General features: G+C 61.4%; 1 protein-coding gene and 1 long non-coding RNA gene across 6 annotated transcripts in view; one reads left to right on the top strand and one right to left on the bottom strand.

Annotated features, from left to right (window-relative positions):
• The window catches only part of MACROD1 (MACRO domain containing 1), a 149,888-nt gene that overhangs the window by 123,901 nt on the left and 18,945 nt on the right, over positions 1-7,042 (top strand). The gene's annotated exons all lie outside the window — the stretch shown is intronic.
• LOC102260888 overlaps positions 1-7,042 on the bottom strand; it is an 11,718-nt gene that overhangs the window by 3,979 nt on the left and 697 nt on the right. The window contains exon 2 of the long non-coding RNA XR_313472.2: positions 5,418-5,561. This is a non-coding gene — a long non-coding RNA (uncharacterized LOC102260888). The remainder of the gene's footprint in view (positions 1-5,417; positions 5,562-7,042) is intronic.

The raw sequence follows: 7,042 nt of genomic DNA, 5'->3' as shown, positions 1-7,042 counted from the left end.
CCTGAGAGTCCCAGTCAGGTGCGGGAGCATCAGCCGTCACAGGCGGCCGAGGGGGCAGGCTGGCCAGGCTGCGGGTGGGCAGTGTCCGAGGAAGTCCTCCCTGGGGCCTCCCTGAACTCCCTTCCTTCTGTCCGGAAGAGAAGACCGTGAGTCTGTTTGGTCTCCAGGCAGCACTTCCTGTTCCAACAGGAGTGATCCTGTCCTCCGAGGCCTCAATTTCAGGTCTGAGCCTGAGGGTCGGGGCCAGTCAAGGGCGCCTGCGGGACCCAGGGGGAGCCGCTGGGTTTCTGCATCAGGAAGCTGCCCCCCGGCTCCCTGCAGTGGAGGAAGGAGGGGACCGGAGGGGAGCTCACACGCAAAGGGCTCCTTCCGTTGACCTGATTGGGCCACATCGGAAGCCGGTCCCAGGCCCGATCCAGCCTGTCGCCCGCGCTCCTCTGATTGGTCCCTGGGGTGAAGCACTGCCTCTCTTCCTGGCCCTCCGTCAACCCTGGGCCACCACTACCCCCAGCCCCTGCCCCAGGCCCACCCCCTGCAGTTCCCTGCCCCTCAGCTCAGAGAGGGTGTTTCTAAAGTGCAAGCCCCACCCTGCTGCTCCCGCACCTGCCCTGGCTCCCTCAGGCCCCCGGAGAAGGCTCCAGGCTCCCTCCCTCAACTCGACCACACTCCCCTCTGCAGAGCCTCCGCTACAGCTCACCCTCCCTGACCCACACAGCTCACGCACCCTCCAGACATGGCAACCAGACGGCCCAAATCAATGTCTGCCGAATGGATGAATGGCACTAAGAGCAGTTCCTCAGTGCCGAACCCGTGTTGGCCTCTGGGTACAAGAATGACCAAAGAAGACCAGGTCCTCTCCCACAGGCTGCCATGCTGGGAGCACATCAGCAAACGAGTCTGAGGATGAGAGCATTCAGGACCATGGTGTGGGCTCCAGCAGAAAATACAGTGTGATAAGAGGAACAGGAGGCATTCGGCTGGGTGGTCAAGAGGGGCCTCTCGGAGGAGGTGACTTTTCATTGAGACCTGAAGGATAAGAAGGAGCCTGTCTGGGAAAAGCTGCAGGGGGAGTGTGTCAGGCAGAGGAAGCAGTATGTGCAAAGGCCCTGGGGCATGAAAGAGCAAGACCTATTGGAGGAAGAGAAAGAAGGCCAGGAAACTGGGGGGGGGGGGGGGGGGGGCCAAGGAGCAGAGTATGGGATGTAGCCAGGCATTCATGGAGGGGAATATGGATTTTATTCTAATGTAATCGGAAGCTATTTGAGATTTTTAAGCAGGGAAGTGACATGACTTAATTTATATTTTAAAGCGATCATCTGAACAACCACTTTGGAGAGCAATTTGGCAGAAACTAGTGAAGTAAAAGATGAGCATATCCCACCGCCCAGCAGTCCCACTCCCAGGTGTACGCCCGACAGAATTCCCAGCGCATGTGTGCAAGATGCCACTGCAGCTGCGCTTGCAAGAGACAAAACTGGCACCGCGGCCTGCTGGTCTGTGGGAGGGCAGATGGATGCGTGCGGGGTGGTCCCCGCCTGGAGTATTACTCAGCAGTGAAAACAGACGGACTAGAGCAGCACCGGCCGACCCGGTCACCTCCCCAGCGCGGCGGGGGCATGCGGCCGTCCCCAGGAGCTCCGCTTTATATGAAATGGAGACATGCAGGCCTCGCTAATGTCCTGCACAGCAGAACCGTCAGGAACATGCAACCTGAATGCAGGGTGGGGTTCCTCTGCATTGGGGCGGCTTCAACTCTTCTGTGATGGTGTATTTGTTGGGCTGGTGGTAGGTCAAGGGGCCGAGTGTGTGTGTGTGTGTGTGTGTGTGTGTGTGTGTGTGTGTGAAATCAATAGGAAAGGTTGCTGAGAGGATGAATGAGGGTGAGGGGCAGAGGAAGGGCGGCCCAGGAGAGAGGAGACACTCAGGGGGAAGTGAGAAGTGGAGGCCCCGCCTGCCTGGCTGTTAGGGGGTCCTCTTTCCTCCTCCAAACCCACGGTTTGTTTTCTGTTCAATCAGCTCCTGGTTTTCAAATGAAGCTCAGAGAAGGCGAGGAGCTGCCTGGGGTCACCCAGCCAGCTGGGGGCGGGAGAGCCTGTGACTCGTCCTTGGGGGTAGTTGGCTTGTCCAGCGGCACTGATCAGAGGGGTCACCCCCACACCGACCCCGAGCCTGGCCCGGGGCCTTCTCCGGCCCCTCCCCTCAGGACATGTCCCTCAGCCATCCATCCACTCTCCCTCGGGCTCCAGCCCCTCATTCCTGCGCAGATGGAGTCTGCACCCGGCTGGCTGGGGCCCAAGCCATCTCCTGGTAATTGGGTTTCAGGGATGCTCCTCTCATGGTTATGCTAATGGCGGGACGCTGAGCGCCTGCCCCTGGCTCCTGGGGGAGGGGAGGCCCGGGCAGCCGAGGCTGGGTCTGCATGGTCTGCACCCGCAGCGCTGCAGCCGGCCCTGGTCCCTTGGAGGTCGGACCACCTGACTCAAACTCTGGCTCCCCCACTTCCCAGCCCCGCTGCGCCACCTTGGGCAAGTCACTCAGCCTCTCTGAGCCTCTATTTCCTCACCTGTAAAGTGGGGGAATAATATCACCCTCACTAGGCTCTCGGGGGAGGGAACTATGAAATGAGAGACTCCGTCTAAAAGGCCTGGCCCAGTGCCTGGCGCAGAGAACTGGCTTGATAAATGTGTTATTAACTATGTTTGGTTTTTATTTAAAGTCTAAAAGGTCCGACAGGAAAGTGAGCAGGGGCTGGTGGGGTCTGAGTGATGAGGGAAGGGTGACTCCCTTTTCTTTTGCTTTTTGCCCATGTGTGTTGTGTTGCTGTAGATTACCCATGAATTCCTTGAATAACAAAATACCAACAAGTGGACGGTGACTGTGATGGGGCTTGGAGAGCGGGTGTTGAGGGGCTTGGGGGTCTGAAAGTTTGGGGTCCAGCTTGGGGGCCACTGGCTAGGAGGTTGGGTCTCTAGGGGCCCAGTCCAAGGCACCCAGGCAGGAGGGGACAAGGGAGAGGCCCAGGCCCGCAGGAACCACCACCCACTCACAGGCTTTGAGCTGAAACGGCTGCCTGGCTGGCTTTTGTAGGGAGAGGCCTGGGGTGGGCACCGGGGCACACCAGGGGGCTAGGGCAGGAGTGAAGGTTCGGGGGAGGCAGAGGAGTCAGGGCCTGGCACAGGGCCAGTGAGAGGGGCGTCCTAGAAGTGGGGGCCCAGCTGGGGACAGCTCCCAACAGCTTTGAGGATCGCAGGGCTTTGCTCCGAGCAGAGCGGGCGAGGGGCTCAGTCCCGGAGGCAAACAAGCCAAGTCTGAGCAGGATGCTCAGTGTCCCGGGTTCCAGGTCAGACCCGCAGGCTTCGAACCCTGTCTCCACCACCCCAACCTGGGTGGCCTCGGGCCAGGCACTTAGCTGAGCCTCAGTTTCCCCTTCTGTAGAATGGAGCTGCGCGTTCAGCCAAGTCCCCGCGGCTCTCCCTAGGGGGCTGGGGACCAAACGCAGTAAGAAGCTGCTCTTGTCAGGGGACCCCCTTGCCCCTGGGACACTCTGTGGGGCATCACAGTTTTACGGGCATTTTGAACGTTACCACCTAGGCCCCCCGAGGACGTCAGTTCACTGACCTACCCACCCCACAGATGTGGAGACTGAGGCCCCAGGAGGCAGAGCCACTGGCTCAAATTCAAGTTCACAGCTGGGGTTTCAGGACCAGGCCCGGCCAAGCACAGACATCGGCCCCTCCCACTAAGCACTGTGGCCTTGGGCACGTCACTTCCCCTCTCTGGGCCTCAGTTTCCCCATCTGTAATAGGACGCGTTCAGGTGAGCAGCAGCGGTGCCGTGTGAAAGCCTGTGGTTGGTGCCCCCAGATGGGAGCCCCTTGCCCCCCTCCCCCGTGAGCTCCCCCGAACCTGGGAACTGTGCAGCGACCCTCACACTTTCACGGGCAGCCCCCCCTCAGCGGACAGTGACCTTGGCCTGAGGGGCAGAGCTCGTCACACAGGGTAACTGCCCACAGCGTGAGATGCCTTTGAAGTCTCTTGTTTTATCTTCAAAAATTCAGCACATTTTACGTTTTATTCACTCGGTGGGGCGTTTCTCATCTAAAACATGTTTTAGACGACTCACCCTCAACAACACGAGTACCCGCCACTGGCCTGGGGGGCAACACACTGACTTCCCAAGAACAAAGCCCATGCCCCTAAACCCGCCTGTGGAGCTGGGCTGCCAGTCAGCAATCATCACCTCGTAGGTACCAGGCACTGGGCCAGGCTCTGGGGTACAGGTGAGCAGTGGGGCCCAGCCCGGGGGAGGCAGGCCAGAACGGGCAGCTGCAGTCGGGACACCTAGGCAGTGGGGGGGGGGGGGCCAAAGAGGCTCCCCGTCAGGGAGGTTGGGGAAGGGATCCCCTGGACAGTGCAGAAGCTAGCGGGTCCCCCTCCTGCCCCCATTGCCCTCTGACCTTCTTTCTTACTCGCTCCCTCCTGGATGTACCTCAAACCCGCCAGGCCCACGCCTGCCCCAGGGCCTTTGCACAGGCTGGCTCCCTCCATGCAGCAGTCCCTTGATCCTTCTAGATCAGCCTCACCGCCCGTCTGCCGCTCTCCTCTCCTTTTACTCCCTTCCCAGCCTCTGGTGCTGACTGATTCTCTTTATTCAGTTTATTCTCTTTCTATTGTTTCCCAACCCGCCCTGGCCGGTGAGCTCTGTGCTGCAGGGCCTTGCCCGGCTGCGTCCCAGAGCCTGGCACAGTGGGCACTGGATGCCGACTGGTCAAATGACAGAAAGCTGAGATCTGGCCTCGCAAAGGAGGATGGAGGACAGCGGCCAGGCCTGTGGGGGCGGAGGGAGCAGCCCCCAGTTCCTGGAGGCTGGTGGGCGGCCTCTCCGGCATGTGAGGCTGGGACAAGGTGTTTGGAGGAGCAGCGGTCGGGGACATGTGTCAGCAGTGGCCCCCGGAAACACACAGGGGGACTGTGTGGGCTCAAAGTCACAGCTGGCACCACTGTGCCCGCGTGCAGGCCCTCCCTGGCCCGGCGACCGGCTCAGCGCTTTCCTCAGGTCACTGAGTCCCCTCCCCGCCCCCGCACGTGTCCCCGCCTCCCTGGGTGCTCCCCCACCCAGGGCTGGAGGATCTAGCTCCCATCAGAGAAAGGCTCCTACCCGCCTCCCGCCACTGCCCTTGGACCAGCCCTGTGGCCGGCACCCCCCACCCAGGTCCTGCCTCTGCCAGGCCCCGTGGGTGAGAGCCAGGCAGGCCCGTGCGGCCTTGCTGCGCGCCTCTGGGCACAACCCGTGTACAGCCTGTTCGGTCTGCTCAGTAAACTGTCAGCGGGCACCTGCTGTGCACCGGCTCTGCTGGGAGCTGGGGACACACTGTGGGCGAGACACACGGGCTAAGGGGGGAGGGGGGAGGCACTCACCTGGGAGGGGAAGATGCTGGCGGCTGGGATTCATGACCCAGGGGAGGGCGTAGCCAGGGATGCTCGAGACCCTGGTAGCTGACTCCCAGGCTGGGAGATGGGGAGGCTGTCTTCCAGGCATCAGTACCAGCCCATGCAAAGGCCCTGGGGCAGGAGGAATGGAGCAAGTTTGAGGACCTGGAGTGTGGCTGAGGGAGAGGTGGCGGGGCACGGGGAAGCGATGAGGGGTGAGCCGGCGGGCCATAGGCCTGGGAATGCCAGGGATCAGTTCTCTACCCTGAGCGCCCAGGGGCTGGGGGGGTCAAGGAGCCGCGGGTAAAAGAGGAGAATCTCCATCCGCCTGGGAGAGGCCGTGCTCCGTGGACCAGCTCCCTGTCTGTAAACGGGCAGTAACGCTGTCTCCCGCACGGGGTGCGCGTGAACGAGTGTGAGCTCGGAGCTGACCTGGCCTCCGCCCAGCCTCCTGCCACTGGGGGCCCTTTTTATCTAAAAAAGTGTTAAAGTTAGATTTGATTACTTTATTGGCATAAAGAAAAACATATGAACGTTATACGTGAAAACATCTTCTTCAACCTTAAAGTTCACGTTTTTCTTAAAAGAAATGACAACATTTTCCTGTCTCCCTAAAAGGATTGTGGGCCCAGGACACACGACTGGGCCCTCAAAGTGGGGGCTCTTCCTCTAATGAGGTGCTGGACGGGGGTGGGGGGCAACCGGAAGAGGAGGAGGGGCCTCCCTCAGCCCCTCAGCTCCGCCTCTTCCCATCCCAGCTCCTACAGCCCCTCCGACCCCCCGCCCTCGGTGGAGTCAGGTCCCGCTGACCAGGCCCCTCATCCTGAACAGGAAAGTGCCCTGACCCATCCGGCCATGCCCCACCCACATGCCTTTCCTACTCTGAAAGCACAGCCTCCCTCCAGCCTCAGCTCACAGGCCGCCTCCTCCATGAAGCCTGCCAGTCTTCAGGCTGCCCCTGCTCTTGGCATTTGCATGCCCCCCATCCCCCCACCCCGCCCACTCCCCAGGACTGGAGCTCCCCTCCTCCCAGGGAGTGTCTGCTTCATCTCAGTATGCTTGTGGCAGCTGGCACATGGTTGGCACCCAGTTAAACTGTTCTGTGCAGAGAGAGAAGCGCCCCCCGGGGTCTGCCTTGCCCCCGGTGTCCTCTGCCCTGCAGTGACAGTGGCCTAGCCTTCTCCCTGTCACTGGGCAGTGGCCACCTGCCAGCCCTGAACCAGCTCAGGAGTAGGAGCACAGCCTGGGGAGCGACACCACCCTGCCCACAGGGACAGCAAGTGCTGGGTGGGGAGGGGCTGGGTCCCCCACCCCACCCCGCCCCCAGAGGAGGTGCGCAGGGCCTGAGGGCGTGGAGGGAGCAGGGGTGAAATGGGGTTGGGGGTACACTGCATGGGGAGGGCAGCAGTGTGTGTGGAGATGGGGAGTGAGCGCCCCAGGCCCCCAGCCCCTGACCCAGTGGGGCACCATCAGGGGACAGAAGATTTGGTAGCCACTGGCGAGAGGGGTGAGGACTCATTGCCACCCCAAGGTCACAGGCCCAGCACTGAGCTTGGAGCCAGTTACTCAAGGCCAGTGGAGGGCGGTGCAGGCACGTCCGCATCCACGGGCAG

The sequence above is a fragment of the Myotis brandtii genome, unplaced genomic scaffold, assembly GCF_000412655.1.
Source record: "Myotis brandtii unplaced genomic scaffold, ASM41265v1 scaffold187, whole genome shotgun sequence".
NCBI lineage: Eukaryota > Metazoa > Chordata > Mammalia > Chiroptera > Vespertilionidae > Myotis > Myotis brandtii.
The sequence above is the reverse complement of the archived record's forward strand: the minus strand, read 5'-3'. Positions and strand labels throughout refer to the sequence as shown.